This window comes from Phyllobates terribilis, unplaced genomic scaffold (assembly GCF_046119375.1).
Source record: "Phyllobates terribilis strain yellow unplaced genomic scaffold, ASM4611937v1 Scaffold_11__3_contigs__length_659146591, whole genome shotgun sequence".
NCBI classification, from domain to species: domain Eukaryota; kingdom Metazoa; phylum Chordata; class Amphibia; order Anura; family Dendrobatidae; genus Phyllobates; species Phyllobates terribilis.
The window spans coordinates 573495183-573514350 of NW_027362771.1; the positions used below are offsets into that span (position 1 = coordinate 573495183).

Here is a 19168-nt window from a genome sequence, read left to right on the forward strand (position 1 = left end):
CCCCATGTGAGAATCGAACTCATGACCTTCAGATTACGAGACTGACGCGCTACCTGCTGCGCTAACGAGGCAAAATGCACGTAATAATCTGTGGAAGTTGCTTGTGCAAAGCAGTACACCTCTTTTTTTTCATATTGTAAGTGAGCTGGCAGTACATCTTCTCCCATATGGTCTAGCGGTTAGGATTCCTGGTTTTCACCCAGGCGGCCTGGGTTCGACTCCTGGTATGGGAACGCATCCTTTTCTGCACCGCTGCCAACATTCAAAAACTGACGCGTGTTTTTTAGTCAAACGTATTTCAAGTAGGATTTGTTTTTTTCAGGCAAAAATGCTGAACGCCCGCGTTTTGGCACTTCATTCTGACCCTTCACACAAGATTCAATTTGGATTCGTAGCTCAACTCATTCTCAACCACCCCTTTTTACACTAAAGTGTCAAGGGACTCAACAACTCATGGGTCCGGTAAGTTATTTGGATTCCCATTTCCTTTCTAATGGAAAAAGTTGTAGAATTGAATGGAAAAGTTCTAAGTTGGTGACAAAATCTCTCGAGAAAAGGAGGGAACAGTGCCCCGTGTGAGGCTCGAACTCACGACCTTCAGATTATGAGACTGACACGCTACCTACTGCGCTAACGAGGCAAGCTGTACCTGCAGATCTGCAGAAGTTTATTGTGCATAGCAGAAAACTTTTTTTTTTCATAATGTCACTGAGACATTAGAGCATCTTTTCCCATATGGTCTAGCGGTTAGGATTCCTGGCTCTCACCCAGGTGGCCCGGGTTTGACTCCCGGTATGGGAATGCATCTTTATCTTAGCTACTGCCACCATTGAAAGACTGACACGTGTTTTTCAATCAAAAATGTTTCTGGTAGATTTTCACTTTGCAACAAAAATACTTAACATTGGCGATGCATTATGACTTTTGCAAAAGATTTCCTTTTGTTTCATAGCTTAAGCCTTTTTCAACTACACAGTTTTACACAAAAGTGTCAAGGGACTCAACAAGCCATGTGTCCTGTCTGTCATTAGGGCTCCCATGTTCTTTCTAATCGGAAACAGTTTAGAACTGAATTGGAAAGTTCAGAGTTAGTGACAAAATCTCTTGAGAAAAGGAGGATGCCACGTGTGAGCAAAAAACTCATGATCTTCAAATTATTCAACTGACGTGCCAAAAACCTTGACCATGTAGCGTGTTTCAGCTCTTGTAATGTTGATGTTTTGTATTCAAAGCAAAACACTCTTTTTTTTTTTTTTTTTTTTTTTTTTAACACCTGTCTTGCTGTTTACTGTACTGCTTACACCATGTGGAGAAAGACTTAGTTAGTATTCCTGGTTGACTGGTTCGATTCCTGCTATGGGAGAGACTTTTTTTTGGGGACTAGTGTCCACATTCCAAAGCCAACACGTGCCTTGCAGACAGAATCAGTTTAGGTTGGAACTGCTCTTTGCAGCCAAAAATGCAGACCACCAGGTTTTTTGGATATTTATTTGCACAAAAGCTTATTTGATGTCATATCTCAAACCATTCATATCTCTCACTTTTAATTCCTGGGTGTTAAGGGACTCAACAAGCCTTTATCCCTGTTTGTCATTGGAGCTCCCCTTCCATCAATTGGTGATATTTTGCTACTGAATGGAAAAGAGCTGTGACTCTCTAGCCAAGATGGTTGCAAAATCAGTTAAGGAAACACGGTACCAGTGCCCCATGTGAGAATCGAACTCATGACCTTCAGATTACGAGACTGACGCGCTACCTGCTGCGCTAACGAGGCAAAATGCACGTAATAATCTGTGGAAGTTGCTTGTGCAAAGCAGTACACCTCTTTTTTTTCATATTGTAAGTGAGCTGGCAGTACATCTTCTCCCATATGGTCTAGCGGTTAGGATTCCTGGTTTTCACCCAGGCGGCCTGGGTTCGACTCCTGGTATGGGAACGCATCCTTTTCTGCACCGCTGCCAACATTCAAAAACTGACGCGTGTTTTTTAGTCAAACGTATTTCAAGTAGGATTTGTTTTTTTCAGGCAAAAATGCTGAACGCCCGCGTTTTGGCACTTCATTCTGACCCTTCACACAAGATTCAATTTGGATTCGTAGCTCAACTCATTCTCAACCACCCCTTTTTACACTAAAGTGTCAAGGGACTCAACAACTCATGGGTCCGGTAAGTTATTTGGATTCCCATTTCCTTTCTAATGGAAAAAGTTGTAGAATTGAATGGAAAAGTTCTAAGTTGGTGACAAAATCTCTCGAGAAAAGGAGGGAACAGTGCCCCGTGTGAGGCTCGAACTCACGACCTTCAGATTATGAGACTGACACGCTACCTACTGCGCTAACGAGGCAAGCTGTACCTGCAGATCTGCAGAAGTTTATTGTGCATAGCAGAAAACTTTTTTTTTTCATAATGTCACTGAGACATTAGAGCATCTTTTCCCATATGGTCTAGCGGTTAGGATTCCTGGCTCTCACCCAGGTGGCCCGGGTTTGACTCCCGGTATGGGAATGCATCTTTATCTTAGCTACTGCCACCATTGAAAGACTGACACGTGTTTTTCAATCAAAAATGTTTCTGGTAGATTTTCACTTTGCAACAAAAATACTTAACATTGGCGATGCATTATGACTTTTGCAAAAGATTTCCTTTTGTTTCATAGCTTAAGCCTTTTTCAACTACACAGTTTTACACAAAAGTGTCAAGGGACTCAACAAGCCATGTGTCCTGTCTGTCATTAGGGCTCCCATGTTCTTTCTAATCGGAAACAGTTTAGAACTGAATTGGAAAGTTCAGAGTTAGTGACAAAATCTCTTGAGAAAAGGAGGATGCCACGTGTGAGCAAAAAACTCATGATCTTCAAATTATTCAACTGACGTGCCAAAAACCTTGACCATGTAGCGTGTTTCAGCTCTTGTAATGTTGATGTTTTGTATTCAAAGCAAAACACTCTTTTTTTTTTTTTTTTTTTTTTTTTAACACCTGTCTTGCTGTTTACTGTACTGCTTACACCATGTGGAGAAAGACTTAGTTAGTATTCCTGGTTGACTGGTTCGATTCCTGCTATGGGAGAGACTTTTTTTTGGGGACTAGTGTCCACATTCCAAAGCCAACACGTGCCTTGCAGACAGAATCAGTTTAGGTTGGAACTGCTCTTTGCAGCCAAAAATGCAGACCACCAGGTTTTTTGGATATTTATTTGCACAAAAGCTTATTTGATGTCATATCTCAAACCATTCATATCTCTCACTTTTAATTCCTGGGTGTTAAGGGACTCAACAAGCCTTTATCCCTGTTTGTCATTGGAGCTCCCCTTCCATCAATTGGTGATATTTTGCTACTGAATGGAAAAGAGCTGTGACTCTCTAGCCAAGATGGTTGCAAAATCAGTTAAGGAAACACGGTACCAGTGCCCCATGTGAGAATCGAACTCATGACCTTCAGATTACGAGACTGACGCGCTACCTGCTGCGCTAACGAGGCAAAATGCACGTAATAATCTGTGGAAGTTGCTTGTGCAAAGCAGTACACCTCTTTTTTTTCATATTGTAAGTGAGCTGGCAGTACATCTTCTCCCATATGGTCTAGCGGTTAGGATTCCTGGTTTTCACCCAGGCGGCCTGGGTTCGACTCCTGGTATGGGAACGCATCCTTTTCTGCACCGCTGCCAACATTCAAAAACTGACGCGTGTTTTTTAGTCAAACGTATTTCAAGTAGGATTTGTTTTTTTCAGGCAAAAATGCTGAACGCCCGCGTTTTGGCACTTCATTCTGACCCTTCACACAAGATTCAATTTGGATTCGTAGCTCAACTCATTCTCAACCACCCCTTTTTACACTAAAGTGTCAAGGGACTCAACAACTCATGGGTCCGGTAAGTTATTTGGATTCCCATTTCCTTTCTAATGGAAAAAGTTGTAGAATTGAATGGAAAAGTTCTAAGTTGGTGACAAAATCTCTCGAGAAAAGGAGGGAACAGTGCCCCGTGTGAGGCTCGAACTCACGACCTTCAGATTATGAGACTGACACGCTACCTACTGCGCTAACGAGGCAAGCTGTACCTGCAGATCTGCAGAAGTTTATTGTGCATAGCAGAAAACTTTTTTTTTTCATAATGTCACTGAGACATTAGAGCATCTTTTCCCATATGGTCTAGCGGTTAGGATTCCTGGCTCTCACCCAGGTGGCCCGGGTTTGACTCCCGGTATGGGAATGCATCTTTATCTTAGCTACTGCCACCATTCAAAGACTGACACGTGTTTTTCAATCAAAAATGTTTCTGGTAGATTTTCACTTTGCAACAAAAATACTTAACATTGGCGATGCATTATGACTTTTGCAAAAGATTTCCTTTTGTTTCATAGCTTAAGCCTTTTTCAACTACACAGTTTTACACAAAAGTGTCAAGGGACTCAACAAGCCATGTGTCCTGTCTGTCATTAGGGCTCCCATGTTCTTTCTAATCGGAAACAGTTTAGAACTGAATTGGAAAGTTCAGAGTTAGTGACAAAATCTCTTGAGAAAAGGAGGATGCCACGTGTGAGCAAAAAACTCATGATCTTCAAATTATTCAACTGACGTGCCAAAAACCTTGACCATGTAGCGTGTTTCAGCTCTTGTAATGTTGATGTTTTGTATTCAAAGCAAAACACTCTTTTTTTTTTTTTTTTTTTTTTTTTTTACACCTGTCTTGCTGTTTACTGTACTGCTTACACCATGTGGAGAAAGACTTAGTTAGTATTCCTGGTTGACTGGTTCGATTCCTGCTATGGGAGAGACTTTTTTTTGGGGACTAGTGTCCACATTCCAAAGCCAACACGTGCCTTGCAGACAGAATCAGTTTAGGTTGGAACTGCTCTTTGCAGCCAAAAATGCAGACCACCAGGTTTTTTGGATATTTATTTGCACAAAAGCTTATTTGATGTCATATCTCAAACCATTCATATCTCTCACTTTTAATTCCTGGGTGTTAAGGGACTCAACAAGCCTTTATCCCTGTTTGTCATTGGAGCTCCCCTTCCATCAATTGGTGATATTTTGCTACTGAATGGAAAAGAGCTGTGACTCTCTAGCCAAGATGGTTGCAAAATCAGTTAAGGAAACACGGTACCAGTGCCCCATGTGAGAATCGAACTCATGACCTTCAGATTACGAGACTGACGCGCTACCTGCTGCGCTAACGAGGCAAAATGCACGTAATAATCTGTGGAAGTTGCTTGTGCAAAGCAGTACACCTCTTTTTTTTCATATTGTAAGTGAGCTGGCAGTACATCTTCTCCCATATGGTCTAGCGGTTAGGATTCCTGGTTTTCACCCAGGCGGCCTGGGTTCGACTCCTGGTATGGGAACGCATCCTTTTCTGCACCGCTGCCAACATTCAAAAACTGACGCGTGTTTTTTAGTCAAACGTATTTCAAGTAGGATTTGTTTTTTTCAGGCAAAAATGCTGAACGCCCGCGTTTTGGCACTTCATTCTGACCCTTCACACAAGATTCAATTTGGATTCGTAGCTCAACTCATTCTCAACCACCCCTTTTTACACTAAAGTGTCAAGGGACTCAACAACTCATGGGTCCGGTAAGTTATTTGGATTCCCATTTCCTTTCTAATGGAAAAAGTTGTAGAATTGAATGGAAAAGTTCTAAGTTGGTGACAAAATCTCTCGAGAAAAGGAGGGAACAGTGCCCCGTGTGAGGCTCGAACTCACGACCTTCAGATTATGAGACTGACACGCTACCTACTGCGCTAACGAGGCAAGCTGTACCTGCAGATCTGCAGAAGTTTATTGTGCATAGCAGAAAACTTTTTTTTTTCATAATGTCACTGAGACATTAGAGCATCTTTTCCCATATGGTCTAGCGGTTAGGATTCCTGGCTCTCACCCAGGTGGCCCGGGTTTGACTCCCGGTATGGGAATGCATCTTTATCTTAGCTACTGCCACCATTGAAAGACTGACACGTGTTTTTCAATCAAAAATGTTTCTGGTAGATTTTCACTTTGCAACAAAAATACTTAACATTGGCGATGCATTATGACTTTTGCAAAAGATTTCCTTTTGTTTCATAGCTTAAGCCTTTTTCAACTACACAGTTTTACACAAAAGTGTCAAGGGACTCAACAAGCCATGTGTCCTGTCTGTCATTAGGGCTCCCATGTTCTTTCTAATCGGAAACAGTTTAGAACTGAATTGGAAAGTTCAGAGTTAGTGACAAAATCTCTTGAGAAAAGGAGGATGCCACGTGTGAGCAAAAAACTCATGATCTTCAAATTATTCAACTGACGTGCCAAAAACCTTGACCATGTAGCGTGTTTCAGCTCTTGTAATGTTGATGTTTTGTATTCAAAGCAAAACACTCTTTTTTTTTTTTTTTTTTTTTTTTTTTACACCTGTCTTGCTGTTTACTGTACTGCTTACACCATGTGGAGAAAGACTTAGTTAGTATTCCTGGTTGACTGGTTCGATTCCTGCTATGGGAGAGACTTTTTTTTGGGGACTAGTGTCCACATTCCAAAGCCAACACGTGCCTTGCAGACAGAATCAGTTTAGGTTGGAACTGCTCTTTGCAGCCAAAAATGCAGACCACCAGGTTTTTTGGATATTTATTTGCACAAAAGCTTATTTGATGTCATATCTCAAACCATTCATATCTCTCACTTTTAATTCCTGGGTGTTAAGGGACTCAACAAGCCTTTATCCCTGTTTGTCATTGGAGCTCCCCTTCCATCAATTGGTGATATTTTGCTACTGAATGGAAAAGAGCTGTGACTCTCTAGCCAAGATGGTTGCAAAATCAGTTAAGGAAACACGGTACCAGTGCCCCATGTGAGAATCGAACTCATGACCTTCAGATTACGAGACTGACGCGCTACCTGCTGCGCTAACGAGGCAAAATGCACGTAATAATCTGTGGAAGTTGCTTGTGCAAAGCAGTACACCTCTTTTTTTTCATATTGTAAGTGAGCTGGCAGTACATCTTCTCCCATATGGTCTAGCGGTTAGGATTCCTGGTTTTCACCCAGGCGGCCTGGGTTCGACTCCTGGTATGGGAACGCATCCTTTTCTGCACCGCTGCCAACATTCAAAAACTGACGCGTGTTTTTTAGTCAAACGTATTTCAAGTAGGATTTGTTTTTTTCAGGCAAAAATGCTGAACGCCCGCGTTTTGGCACTTCATTCTGACCCTTCACACAAGATTCAATTTGGATTCGTAGCTCAACTCATTCTCAACCACCCCTTTTTACACTAAAGTGTCAAGGGACTCAACAACTCATGGGTCCGGTAAGTTATTTGGATTCCCATTTCCTTTCTAATGGAAAAAGTTGTAGAATTGAATGGAAAAGTTCTAAGTTGGTGACAAAATCTCTCGAGAAAAGGAGGGAACAGTGCCCCGTGTGAGGCTCGAACTCACGACCTTCAGATTATGAGACTGACACGCTACCTACTGCGCTAACGAGGCAAGCTGTACCTGCAGATCTGCAGAAGTTTATTGTGCATAGCAGAAAACTTTTTTTTTTCATAATGTCACTGAGACATTAGAGCATCTTTTCCCATATGGTCTAGCGGTTAGGATTCCTGGCTCTCACCCAGGTGGCCCGGGTTTGACTCCCGGTATGGGAATGCATCTTTATCTTAGCTACTGCCACCATTGAAAGACTGACACGTGTTTTTCAATCAAAAATGTTTCTGGTAGATTTTCACTTTGCAACAAAAATACTTAACATTGGCGATGCATTATGACTTTTGCAAAAGATTTCCTTTTGTTTCATAGCTTAAGCCTTTTTCAACTACACAGTTTTACACAAAAGTGTCAAGGGACTCAACAAGCCATGTGTCCTGTCTGTCATTAGGGCTCCCATGTTCTTTCTAATCGGAAACAGTTTAGAACTGAATTGGAAAGTTCAGAGTTAGTGACAAAATCTCTTGAGAAAAGGAGGATGCCACGTGTGAGCAAAAAACTCATGATCTTCAAATTATTCAACTGACGTGCCAAAAACCTTGACCATGTAGCGTGTTTCAGCTCTTGTAATGTTGATGTTTTGTATTCAAAGCAAAACACTCTTTTTTTTTTTTTTTTTTTTTTTTTTAACACCTGTCTTGCTGTTTACTGTACTGCTTACACCATGTGGAGAAAGACTTAGTTAGTATTCCTGGTTGACTGGTTCGATTCCTGCTATGGGAGAGACTTTTTTTTGGGGACTAGTGTCCACATTCCAAAGCCAACACGTGCCTTGCAGACAGAATCAGTTTAGGTTGGAACTGCTCTTTGCAGCCAAAAATGCAGACCACCAGGTTTTTTGGATATTTATTTGCACAAAAGCTTATTTGATGTCATATCTCAAACCATTCATATCTCTCACTTTTAATTCCTGGGTGTTAAGGGACTCAACAAGCCTTTATCCCTGTTTGTCATTGGAGCTCCCCTTCCATCAATTGGTGATATTTTGCTACTGAATGGAAAAGAGCTGTGACTCTCTAGCCAAGATGGTTGCAAAATCAGTTAAGGAAACACGGTACCAGTGCCCCATGTGAGAATCGAACTCATGACCTTCAGATTACGAGACTGACGCGCTACCTGCTGCGCTAACGAGGCAAAAGGCACGTAATAATCTGTGGAAGTTGCTTGTGCAAAGCAGTACACCTCTTTTTTTTCATATTGTAAGTGAGCTGGCAGTACATCTTCTCCCATATGGTCTAGCGGTTAGGATTCCTGGTTTTCACCCAGGCGGCCTGGGCTTGACTCCTGGTATGGGAACGCATCCTTTTCTGCACCGCTGCCAACATTCAAAAACTGACGCGTGTTTTTTAGTCAAATGTATTTCAAGTAGGATTTGTTTTTTTCAGGCAAAAATGCTGAACGCCCGCGTTTTGGCACTTAATTCTGACCCTTCACACAAGATTCAATTTGGATTCGTAGCTCAACTCATTCTCAACCACCCCTTTTTACACTAAAGTGTCAAGGGACTCAACAACTCATGGGTCCGGTAAGTTATTTGGATTCCCATTTCCTTTCTAATGGAAAAAGTTGTAGAATTGAATGGAAAAGTTCTAAGTTGGTGACAAAATCTCTCGAGAAAAGGAGGGAACAGTGCCCCGTGTGAGGCTCGAACTCACGACCTTCAGATTATGAGACTGACACGCTACCTACTGCGCTAACGAGGCAAGCTGTACCTGCAGATCTGCAGAAGTTTATTGTGCATAGCAGAAAACTTTTTTTTTTCATAATGTCACTGAGACATTAGAGCATCTTTTCCCATATGGTCTAGCGGTTAGGATTCCTGGCTCTCACCCAGGTGGCCCGGGTTTGACTCCCGGTATGGGAATGCATCTTTATCTTAGCTACTGCCACCATTCAAAGACTGACACGTGTTTTTCAATCAAAAATGTTTCTGGTAGATTTTCACTTTGCAACAAAAATACTTAACATTGGCGATGCATTATGACTTTTGCAAAAGATTTCCTTTTGTTTCATAGCTTAAGCCTTTTTCAACTACACAGTTTTACACAAAAGTGTCAAGGGACTCAACAAGCCATGTGTCCTGTCTGTCATTAGGGCTCCCATGTTCTTTCTAATCGGAAACAGTTTAGAACTGAATTGGAAAGTTCAGAGTTAGTGACAAAATCTCTTGAGAAAAGGAGGATGCCACGTGTGAGCAAAAAACTCATGATCTTCAAATTATTCAACTGACGTGCCAAAAACCTTGACCATGTAGCGTGTTTCAGCTCTTGTAATGTTGATGTTTTGTATTCAAAGCAAAACACTCTTTTTTTTTTTTTTTTTTTTTTTTTTACACCTGTCTTGCTGTTTACTGTACTGCTTACACCATGTGGAGAAAGACTTAGTTAGTATTCCTGGTTGACTGGTTCGATTCCTGCTATGGGAGAGACTTTTTTTTGGGGACTAGTGTCCACATTCCAAAGCCAACACGTGCCTTGCAGACAGAATCAGTTTAGGTTGGAACTGCTCTTTGCAGCCAAAAATGCAGACCACCAGGTTTTTTGGATATTTATTTGCACAAAAGCTTATTTGATGTCATATCTCAAACCATTCATATCTCTCACTTTTAATTCCTGGGTGTTAAGGGACTCAACAAGCCTTTATCCCTGTTTGTCATTGGAGCTCCCCTTCCATCAATTGGTGATATTTTGCTACTGAATGGAAAAGAGCTGTGACTCTCTAGCCAAGATGGTTGCAAAATCAGTTAAGGAAACACGGTACCAGTGCCCCATGTGAGAATCGAACTCATGACCTTCAGATTACGAGACTGACGCGCTACCTGCTGCGCTAACGAGGCAAAATGCACGTAATAATCTGTGGAAGTTGCTTGTGCAAAGCAGTACACCTCTTTTTTTTCATATTGTAAGTGAGCTGGCAGTACATCTTCTCCCATATGGTCTAGCGGTTAGGATTCCTGGTTTTCACCCAGGCGGCCTGGGTTCGACTCCTGGTATGGGAACGCATCCTTTTCTGCACCGCTGCCAACATTCAAAAACTGACGCGTGTTTTTTAGTCAAACGTATTTCAAGTAGGATTTGTTTTTTTCAGGCAAAAATGCTGAACGCCCGCGTTTTGGCACTTCATTCTGACCCTTCACACAAGATTCAATTTGGATTCGTAGCTCAACTCATTCTCAACCACCCCTTTTTACACTAAAGTGTCAAGGGACTCAACAACTCATGGGTCCGGTAAGTTATTTGGATTCCCATTTCCTTTCTAATGGAAAAAGTTGTAGAATTGAATGGAAAAGTTCTAAGTTGGTGACAAAATCTCTCGAGAAAAGGAGGGAACAGTGCCCCGTGTGAGGCTCGAACTCACGACCTTCAGATTATGAGACTGACACGCTACCTACTGCGCTAACGAGGCAAGCTGTACCTGCAGATCTGCAGAAGTTTATTGTGCATAGCAGAAAACTTTTTTTTTTCATAATGTCACTGAGACATTAGAGCATCTTTTCCCATATGGTCTAGCGGTTAGGATTCCTGGCTCTCACCCAGGTGGCCCGGGTTTGACTCCCGGTATGGGAATGCATCTTTATCTTAGCTACTGCCACCATTGAAAGACTGACACGTGTTTTTCAATCAAAAATGTTTCTGGTAGATTTTCACTTTGCAACAAAAATACTTAACATTGGCGATGCATTATGACTTTTGCAAAAGATTTCCTTTTGTTTCATAGCTTAAGCCTTTTTCAACTACACAGTTTTACACAAAAGTGTCAAGGGACTCAACAAGCCATGTGTCCTGTCTGTCATTAGGGCTCCCATGTTCTTTCTAATCGGAAACAGTTTAGAACTGAATTGGAAAGTTCAGAGTTAGTGACAAAATCTCTTGAGAAAAGGAGGATGCCACGTGTGAGCAAAAAACTCATGATCTTCAAATTATTCAACTGACGTGCCAAAAACCTTGACCATGTAGCGTGTTTCAGCTCTTGTAATGTTGATGTTTTGTATTCAAAGCAAAACACTCTTTTTTTTTTTTTTTTTTTTTTTTTTTACACCTGTCTTGCTGTTTACTGTACTGCTTACACCATGTGGAGAAAGACTTAGTTAGTATTCCTGGTTGACTGGTTCGATTCCTGCTATGGGAGAGACTTTTTTTTGGGGACTAGTGTCCACATTCCAAAGCCAACACGTGCCTTGCAGACAGAATCAGTTTAGGTTGGAACTGCTCTTTGCAGCCAAAAATGCAGACCACCAGGTTTTTTGGATATTTATTTGCACAAAAGCTTATTTGATGTCATATCTCAAACCATTCATATCTCTCACTTTTAATTCCTGGGTGTTAAGGGACTCAACAAGCCTTTATCCCTGTTTGTCATTGGAGCTCCCCTTCCATCAATTGGTGATATTTTGCTACTGAATGGAAAAGAGCTGTGACTCTCTAGCCAAGATGGTTGCAAAATCAGTTAAGGAAACACGGTACCAGTGCCCCATGTGAGAATCGAACTCATGACCTTCAGATTACGAGACTGACGCGCTACCTGCTGCGCTAACGAGGCAAAATGCACGTAATAATCTGTGGAAGTTGCTTGTGCAAAGCAGTACACCTCTTTTTTTTCATATTGTAAGTGAGCTGGCAGTACATCTTCTCCCATATGGTCTAGCGGTTAGGATTCCTGGTTTTCACCCAGGCGGCCTGGGTTCGACTCCTGGTATGGGAACGCATCCTTTTCTGCACCGCTGCCAACATTCAAAAACTGACGCGTGTTTTTTAGTCAAACGTATTTCAAGTAGGATTTGTTTTTTTCAGGCAAAAATGCTGAACGCCCGCGTTTTGGCACTTCATTCTGACCCTTCACACAAGATTCAATTTGGATTCGTAGCTCAACTCATTCTCAACCACCCCTTTTTACACTAAAGTGTCAAGGGACTCAACAACTCATGGGTCCGGTAAGTTATTTGGATTCCCATTTCCTTTCTAATGGAAAAAGTTGTAGAATTGAATGGAAAAGTTCTAAGTTGGTGACAAAATCTCTCGAGAAAAGGAGGGAACAGTGCCCCGTGTGAGGCTCGAACTCACGACCTTCAGATTATGAGACTGACACGCTACCTACTGCGCTAACGAGGCAAGCTGTACCTGCAGATCTGCAGAAGTTTATTGTGCATAGCAGAAAACTTTTTTTTTTCATAATGTCACTGAGACATTAGAGCATCTTTTCCCATATGGTCTAGCGGTTAGGATTCCTGGCTCTCACCCAGGTGGCCCGGGTTTGACTCCCGGTATGGGAATGCATCTTTATCTTAGCTACTGCCACCATTGAAAGACTGACACGTGTTTTTCAATCAAAAATGTTTCTGGTAGATTTTCACTTTGCAACAAAAATACTTAACATTGGCGATGCATTATGACTTTTGCAAAAGATTTCCTTTTGTTTCATAGCTTAAGCCTTTTTCAACTACACAGTTTTACACAAAAGTGTCAAGGGACTCAACAAGCCATGTGTCCTGTCTGTCATTAGGGCTCCCATGTTCTTTCTAATCGGAAACAGTTTAGAACTGAATTGGAAAGTTCAGAGTTAGTGACAAAATCTCTTGAGAAAAGGAGGATGCCACGTGTGAGCAAAAAACTCATGATCTTCAAATTATTCAACTGACGTGCCAAAAACCTTGACCATGTAGCGTGTTTCAGCTCTTGTAATGTTGATGTTTTGTATTCAAAGCAAAACACTCTTTTTTTTTTTTTTTTTTTTTTTTTTTTTAACACCTGTCTTGCTGTTTACTGTACTGCTTACACCATGTGGAGAAAGACTTAGTTAGTATTCCTGGTTGACTGGTTCGATTCCTGCTATGGGAGAGACTTTTTTTTGGGGACTAGTGTCCACATTCCAAAGCCAACACGTGCCTTGCAGACAGAATCAGTTTAGGTTGGAACTGCTCTTTGCAGCCAAAAATGCAGACCACCAGGTTTTTTGGATATTTATTTGCACAAAAGCTTATTTGATGTCATATCTCAAACCATTCATATCTCTCACTTTTAATTCCTGGGTGTTAAGGGACTCAACAAGCCTTTATCCCTGTTTGTCATTGGAGCTCCCCTTCCATCAATTGGTGATATTTTGCTACTGAATGGAAAAGAGCTGTGACTCTCTAGCCAAGATGGTTGCAAAATCAGTTAAGGAAACACGGTACCAGTGCCCCATGTGAGAATCGAACTCATGACCTTCAGATTACGAGACTGACGCGCTACCTGCTGCGCTAACGAGGCAAAAGGCACGTAATAATCTGTGGAAGTTGCTTGTGCAAAGCAGTACACCTCTTTTTTTTCATATTGTAAGTGAGCTGGCAGTACATCTTCTCCCATATGGTCTAGCGGTTAGGATTCCTGGTTTTCACCCAGGCGGCCTGGGCTTGACTCCTGGTATGGGAACGCATCCTTTTCTGCACCGCTGCCAACATTCAAAAACTGACGCGTGTTTTTTAGTCAAATGTATTTCAAGTAGGATTTGTTTTTTTCAGGCAAAAATGCTGAACGCCCGCGTTTTGGCACTTAATTCTGACCCTTCACACAAGATTCAATTTGGATTCGTAGCTCAACTCATTCTCAACCACCCCTTTTTACACTAAAGTGTCAAGGGACTCAACAACTCATGGGTCCGGTAAGTTATTTGGATTCCCATTTCCTTTCTAATGGAAAAAGTTGTAGAATTGAATGGAAAAGTTCTAAGTTGGTGACAAAATCTCTCGAGAAAAGGAGGGAACAGTGCCCCGTGTGAGGCTCGAACTCACGACCTTCAGATTATGAGACTGACACGCTACCTACTGCGCTAACGAGGCAAGCTGTACCTGCAGATCTGCAGAAGTTTATTGTGCATAGCAGAAAACTTTTTTTTTTCATAATGTCACTGAGACATTAGAGCATCTTTTCCCATATGGTCTAGCGGTTAGGATTCCTGGCTCTCACCCAGGTGGCCCGGGTTTGACTCCCGGTATGGGAATGCATCTTTATCTTAGCTACTGCCACCATTGAAAGACTGACACGTGTTTTTCAATCAAAAATGTTTCTGGTAGATTTTCACTTTGCAACAAAAATACTTAACATTGGCGATGCATTATGACTTTTGCAAAAGATTTCCTTTTGTTTCATAGCTTAAGCCTTTTTCAACTACACAGTTTTACACAAAAGTGTCAAGGGACTCAACAAGCCATGTGTCCTGTCTGTCATTAGGGCTCCCATGTTCTTTCTAATCGGAAACAGTTTAGAACTGAATTGGAAAGTTCAGAGTTAGTGACAAAATCTCTTGAGAAAAGGAGGATGCCACGTGTGAGCAAAAAACTCATGATCTTCAAATTATTCAACTGACGTGCCAAAAACCTTGACCATGTAGCGTGTTTCAGCTCTTGTAATGTTGATGTTTTGTATTCAAAGCAAAACACTCTTTTTTTTTTTTTTTTTTTTTTTTTTAACACCTGTCTTGCTGTTTACTGTACTGCTTACACCATGTGGAGAAAGACTTAGTTAGTATTCCTGGTTGACTGGTTCGATTCCTGCTATGGGAGAGACTTTTTTTTGGGGACTAGTGTCCACATTCCAAAGCCAACACGTGCCTTGCAGACAGAATCAGTTTAGGTTGGAACTGCTCTTTGCAGCCAAAAATGCAGACCACCAGGTTTTTTGGATATTTATTTGCACAAAAGCTTATTTGATGTCATATCTCAAACCATTCATATCTCTCACTTTTAATTCCTGGGTGTTAAGGGACTCAACAAGCCTTTATCCCTGTTTGTCATTGGAGCTCCCCTTCCATCAATTGGTGATATTTTGCTACTGAATGGAAAAGAGCTGTGACTCTCTAGCCAAGATGGTTGCAAAATCAGTTAAGGAAACACGGTACCAGTGCCCCATGTGAGAATCGAACTCATGACCTTCAGATTACGAGACTGACGCGCTACCTGCTGCGCTAACGAGGCAAAATGCACGTAATAATCTGTGGAAGTTGCTTGTGCAAAGCAGTACACCTCTTTTTTTTCATATTGTAAGTGAGCTGGCAGTACATCTTCTCCCATATGGTCTAGCGGTTAGGATTCCTGGTTTTCACCCAGGCGGCCTGGGTTCGACTCCTGGTATGGGAACGCATCCTTTTCTGCACCGCTGCCAACATTCAAAAACTGACGCGTGTTTTTTAGTCAAACGTATTTCAAGTAGGATTTGTTTTTTTCAGGCAAAAATGCTGAACGCCCGCGTTTTGGCACTTCATTCTGACCCTTCACACAAGATTCAATTTGGATTCGTAGCTCAACTCATTCTCAACCACCCCTTTTTACACTAAAGTGTCAAGGGACTCAACAACTCATGGGTCCGGTAAGTTATTTGGATTCCCATTTCCTTTCTAATGGAAAAAGTTGTAGAATTGAATGGAAAAGTTCTAAGTTGGTGACAAAATCTCTCGAGAAAAGGAGGGAACAGTGCCCCGTGTGAGGCTCGAACTCACGACCTTCAGATTATGAGACTGACACGCTACCTACTGCGCTAACGAGGCAAGCTGTACCTGCAGATCTGCAGAAGTTTATTGTGCATAGCAGAAAACTTTTTTTTTTCATAATGTCACTGAGACATTAGAGCATCTTTTCCCATATGGTCTAGCGGTTAGGATTCCTGGCTCTCACCCAGGTGGCCCGGGTTTGACTCCCGGTATGGGAATGCATCTTTATCTTAGCTACTGCCACCATTGAAAGACTGACACGTGTTTTTCAATCAAAAATGTTTCTGGTAGATTTTCACTTTGCAACAAAAATACTTAACATTGGCGATGCATTATGACTTTTGCAAAAGATTTCCTTTTGTTTCATAGCTTAAGCCTTTTTCAACTACACAGTTTTACACAAAAGTGTCAAGGGACTCAACAAGCCATGTGTCCTGTCTGTCATTAGGGCTCCCATGTTCTTTCTAATCGGAAACAGTTTAGAACTGAATTGGAAAGTTCAGAGTTAGTGACAAAATCTCTTGAGAAAAGGAGGATGCCACGTGTGAGCAAAAAACTCATGATCTTCAAATTATTCAACTGACGTGCCAAAAACCTTGACCATGTAGCGTGTTTCAGCTCTTGTAATGTTGATGTTTTGTATTCAAAGCAAAACACTCTTTTTTTTTTTTTTTTTTTTTTTTTTACACCTGTCTTGCTGTTTACTGTACTGCTTACACCATGTGGAGAAAGACTTAGTTAGTATTCCTGGTTGACTGGTTCGATTCCTGCTATGGGAGAGACTTTTTTTTGGGGACTAGTGTCCACATTCCAAAGCCAACACGTGCTTTGCAGACAGAATCAGTTTAGGTTGGAACTGCTCTTTGCAGCCAAAAATGCAGACCACCAGGTTTTTTGGATATTTATTTGCACAAAAGCTTATTTGATGTCATATCTCAAACCATTCATATCTCTCACTTTTAATTCCTGGGTGTTAAGGGACTCAACAAGCCTTTATCCCTGTTTGTCATTGGAGCTCCCCTTCCATCAATTGGTGATATTTTGCTACTGAATGGAAAAGAGCTGTGACTCTCTAGCCAAGATGGTTGCAAAATCAGTTAAGGAAACACGGTACCAGTGCCCCATGTGAGAATCGAACTCATGACCTTCAGATTACGAGACTGACGCGCTACCTGCTGCGCTAACGAGGCAAAAGGCACGTAATAATCTGTGGAAGTTGCTTGTGCAAAGCAGTACACCTCTTTTTTTTCATATTGTAAGTGAGCTGGCAGTACATCTTCTCCCATATGGTCTAGCGGTTAGGATTCCTGGTTTTCACCCAGGCGGCCTGGGCTTGACTCCTGGTATGGGAACGCATCCTTTTCTGCACCGCTGCCAACATTCAAAAACTGACGCGTGTTTTTTAGTCAAATGTATTTCAAGTAGGATTTGTTTTTTTCAGGCAAAAATGCTGAACGCCCGCGTTTTGGCACTTAATTCTGACCCTTCACACAAGATTCAATTTGGATTCGTAGCTCAACTCATTCTCAACCACCCCTTTTTACACTAAAGTGTCAAGGGACTCAACAACTCATGGGTCCGGTAAGTTATTTGGATTCCCATTTCCTTTCTAATGGAAAAAGTTGTAGAATTGAATGGAAAAGTTCTAAGTTGGTGACAAAATCTCTCGAGAAAAGGAGGGAACAGTGCCCCGTGTGAGGCTCGAACTCACGACCTTCAGATTATGAGACTGACACGCTACCTACTGCGCTAACGAGGCAAGCTGTACCTGCAGATCTGCAGAAGTTTATTGTGCATAGCAGAAAACTTTTTTTTTTCATAATGTCACTGAGACATTAGAGCATCTTTTCCCATATGGTCTAGCGGTTAGGATTCCTGGCTCTCACCCAGGTGGCCCGGGTTTGACTCCCGGTATGGGAATGCATCTTTATCTTAGCTACTGCCACCATTGAAAGACTGACACGTGTTTTTCAATCAAAAATGTTTCTGGTAGATTTTCACTTTGCAACAAAAATACTTAACATTGGCGATGCATTATGACTTTTGCAAAAGATTTCCTTTTGTTTCATAGCTTAAGCCTTTTTCAACTACACAGTTTTACACAAAAGTGTCAAGGGACTCAACAAGCCATGTGTCCTGTCTGTCATTAGGGCTCCCATGTTCTTTCTAATCGGAAACAGTTTAGAACTGAATTGGAAAGTTCAGAGTTAGTGACAAAATCTCTTGAGAAAAGGAGGATGCCACGTGTGAGCAAAAAACTCATGATCTTCAAATTATTCAACTGACGTGCCAAAAACCTTGACCATGTAGCGTGTTTCAGCTCTTGTAATGTTGATGTTTTGTATTCAAAGCAAAACACTCTTTTTTTTTTTTTTTTTTTTTTTTTTAACACCTGTCTTGCTGTTTACTGTACTGCTTACACCATGTGGAGAAAGACTTAGTTAGTATTCCTGGTTGACTGGTTCGATTCCTGCTATGGGAGAGACTTTTTTTTGGGGACTAGTGTCCACATTCCAAAGCCAACACGTGCCTTGCAGACAGAATCAGTTTAGGTTGGAACTGCTCTTTGCAGCCAAAAATGCAGACCACCAGGTTTTTTGGATATTTATTTGCACAAAAGCTTATTTGATGTCATATCTCAAACCATTCATATCTCTCACTTTTAATTCCTGGGTGTTAAGGGACTCAACAAGCCTTTATCCCTGTTTGTCATTGGAGCTCCCCTTCCATCAATTGGTGATATTTTGCTACTGAATGGAAAAGAGCTGTGACTCTCTAGCCAAGATGGTTGCAAAATCAGTTAAGGAAACACGGTACCAGTGCCCCATGTGAGAATCGAACTCATGACCTTCAGATTACGAGACTGACGCGCTACCTGCTGCGCTAACGAGGCAAAATGCACGTAATAATCTGTGGAAGTTGCTTGTGCAAAGCAGTACACCTCTTTTTTTTCATATTGTAAGTGAGCTGGCAGTACATCTTCTCCCATATGGTCTAGCGGTTAGGATTCCTGGTTTTCACCCAGGCGGCCTGGGTTCGACTCCTGGTATGGGAACGCATCCTTTTCTGCACCGCTGCCAACATTCAAAAACTGACGCGTGTTTTTTAGTCAAACGTATTTCAAGTAGGATTTGTTTTTTTCAGGCAAAAATGCTGAACGCCCGCGTTTTGGCACTTCATTCTGACCCTTCACACAAGATTCAATTTGGATTCGTAGCTCAACTCATTCTCAACCACCCCTTTTTACACTAAAGTGT

At 41.6% G+C, this 19168-nt stretch overlaps 20 non-coding genes across 20 annotated transcripts; 9 read left to right on the top strand and 11 right to left on the bottom strand.

Annotated features, from left to right (window-relative positions):
• Positions 1-161: 161 nt before the first annotated feature.
• Positions 162-233, top strand: TRNAE-UUC (transfer RNA glutamic acid (anticodon UUC)). Its single transcript has one exon. It is a non-coding gene; the product is annotated as a tRNA-Glu (tRNA).
• A 334-nt stretch (positions 234-567) lies between these two features.
• TRNAM-CAU (transfer RNA methionine (anticodon CAU)) lies at positions 568-640 on the bottom strand. Its single transcript has one exon. It is a non-coding gene; the product is annotated as a tRNA-Met (tRNA).
• Positions 641-1864: 1224 nt separating this feature from the next.
• On the top strand, positions 1865-1936 carry TRNAE-UUC (transfer RNA glutamic acid (anticodon UUC)). The gene has a single exon. It is a non-coding gene; the product is annotated as a tRNA-Glu (tRNA).
• Positions 1937-2270: 334 nt separating this feature from the next.
• On the bottom strand, positions 2271-2343 carry TRNAM-CAU (transfer RNA methionine (anticodon CAU)). Its single transcript has one exon. It is a non-coding gene; the product is annotated as a tRNA-Met (tRNA).
• Positions 2344-3566: 1223 nt separating this feature from the next.
• Positions 3567-3638, top strand: TRNAE-UUC (transfer RNA glutamic acid (anticodon UUC)). Its single transcript has one exon. It is a non-coding gene; the product is annotated as a tRNA-Glu (tRNA).
• A 334-nt stretch (positions 3639-3972) lies between these two features.
• On the bottom strand, positions 3973-4045 carry TRNAM-CAU (transfer RNA methionine (anticodon CAU)). The gene has a single exon. It is a non-coding gene; the product is annotated as a tRNA-Met (tRNA).
• Positions 4046-5269: 1224 nt separating this feature from the next.
• TRNAE-UUC (transfer RNA glutamic acid (anticodon UUC)) lies at positions 5270-5341 on the top strand. The gene has a single exon. It is a non-coding gene; the product is annotated as a tRNA-Glu (tRNA).
• A 334-nt stretch (positions 5342-5675) lies between these two features.
• Positions 5676-5748, bottom strand: TRNAM-CAU (transfer RNA methionine (anticodon CAU)). The gene has a single exon. It is a non-coding gene; the product is annotated as a tRNA-Met (tRNA).
• A 1224-nt stretch (positions 5749-6972) lies between these two features.
• Positions 6973-7044, top strand: TRNAE-UUC (transfer RNA glutamic acid (anticodon UUC)). Its single transcript has one exon. It is a non-coding gene; the product is annotated as a tRNA-Glu (tRNA).
• Positions 7045-7378: 334 nt separating this feature from the next.
• On the bottom strand, positions 7379-7451 carry TRNAM-CAU (transfer RNA methionine (anticodon CAU)). Its single transcript has one exon. It is a non-coding gene; the product is annotated as a tRNA-Met (tRNA).
• Positions 7452-9081: 1630 nt separating this feature from the next.
• Positions 9082-9154, bottom strand: TRNAM-CAU (transfer RNA methionine (anticodon CAU)). Its single transcript has one exon. It is a non-coding gene; the product is annotated as a tRNA-Met (tRNA).
• A 1223-nt stretch (positions 9155-10377) lies between these two features.
• TRNAE-UUC (transfer RNA glutamic acid (anticodon UUC)) lies at positions 10378-10449 on the top strand. The gene has a single exon. It is a non-coding gene; the product is annotated as a tRNA-Glu (tRNA).
• Positions 10450-10783: 334 nt separating this feature from the next.
• TRNAM-CAU (transfer RNA methionine (anticodon CAU)) lies at positions 10784-10856 on the bottom strand. Its single transcript has one exon. It is a non-coding gene; the product is annotated as a tRNA-Met (tRNA).
• Positions 10857-12080: 1224 nt separating this feature from the next.
• Positions 12081-12152, top strand: TRNAE-UUC (transfer RNA glutamic acid (anticodon UUC)). Its single transcript has one exon. It is a non-coding gene; the product is annotated as a tRNA-Glu (tRNA).
• A 334-nt stretch (positions 12153-12486) lies between these two features.
• Positions 12487-12559, bottom strand: TRNAM-CAU (transfer RNA methionine (anticodon CAU)). Its single transcript has one exon. It is a non-coding gene; the product is annotated as a tRNA-Met (tRNA).
• Positions 12560-14192: 1633 nt separating this feature from the next.
• Positions 14193-14265, bottom strand: TRNAM-CAU (transfer RNA methionine (anticodon CAU)). The gene has a single exon. It is a non-coding gene; the product is annotated as a tRNA-Met (tRNA).
• A 1224-nt stretch (positions 14266-15489) lies between these two features.
• TRNAE-UUC (transfer RNA glutamic acid (anticodon UUC)) lies at positions 15490-15561 on the top strand. Its single transcript has one exon. It is a non-coding gene; the product is annotated as a tRNA-Glu (tRNA).
• Positions 15562-15895: 334 nt separating this feature from the next.
• On the bottom strand, positions 15896-15968 carry TRNAM-CAU (transfer RNA methionine (anticodon CAU)). Its single transcript has one exon. It is a non-coding gene; the product is annotated as a tRNA-Met (tRNA).
• A 1629-nt stretch (positions 15969-17597) lies between these two features.
• TRNAM-CAU (transfer RNA methionine (anticodon CAU)) lies at positions 17598-17670 on the bottom strand. Its single transcript has one exon. It is a non-coding gene; the product is annotated as a tRNA-Met (tRNA).
• Positions 17671-18894: 1224 nt separating this feature from the next.
• TRNAE-UUC (transfer RNA glutamic acid (anticodon UUC)) lies at positions 18895-18966 on the top strand. Its single transcript has one exon. It is a non-coding gene; the product is annotated as a tRNA-Glu (tRNA).
• The last annotated feature ends 202 nt before the right edge of the window (positions 18967-19168 follow it).